Raw genomic sequence first — 859 nt, 5'->3', positions numbered from 1 at the left:
CCCTGCCCAGTCTGCATCACTGTATGCACTAAGCTACCAAGGACCCTTTGTAAAACTGATTCCATACTCTAATGTACCCTGAACATATCGAAGAATACGCTTCACCAAAAAATAGTGAACCTCAGTTGGATTATGCATATATTGACACACATGATTCACAGCATAAGCCAGATCAGGTCGTGTAAATGTTAGATACTGTAGAGCACCTACGAGACTGCGAAACATAGTAGGATCAGCCAAAGGCTCACCGTCAGTCTGTAACACTTGAGTGTGTGGCTTACAAGGTGTTGCACAGGCTCTACATGAACTCATGCCTGCTTTATGTAGTAGATCCTTGGCATACTTAGTTTGACTCACGAATATGTCACCAGAGGAATTATAGGAAATCTGCAGACCTAAAAAATAAGTGAGTTGCCCCATATCTTTCATTTCAAACACCTCACTTAAGTTTGTAACCACTCTTTGAATCAACTGATCACTCGAACCTGTTATAATGATATCATCAACATATAAGAGTAGAATGATAATATCATTCCCAGTATGCTGCACAAACAGACTTGGATCTGAATGTGAAGATTTAAAACCAAGAGTAGGTAAGTAACCTGTGAATTTAGCATTCCATGCCCTTGGAGCCTGTTTAAGACCATACAAAGATTTTTTGAGTTTACATACAAACTGTGGATGAGTAGGATCTTCAAAGCCAGGAGGCTGTTTCATAAAAACTTCCTCTTCAAGATCGCCATGTAGGAAAGCGTTCTTGACATCAAGTTGTCGTAGTTTCCATTGATTCATAGCAGCTATGCTTAATACTAACCTCACTGTTGTGTGTCTAACAACAGGACTGAAGGTTTCCCCAAAA

This window comes from Prunus dulcis, chromosome 1, assembly GCF_902201215.1.
Source record: "Prunus dulcis chromosome 1, ALMONDv2, whole genome shotgun sequence".
NCBI lineage: Eukaryota > Viridiplantae > Streptophyta > Magnoliopsida > Rosales > Rosaceae > Prunus > Prunus dulcis.
The sequence above is the reverse complement of the archived record's forward strand: the minus strand, read 5'-3'. Positions refer to the sequence as shown.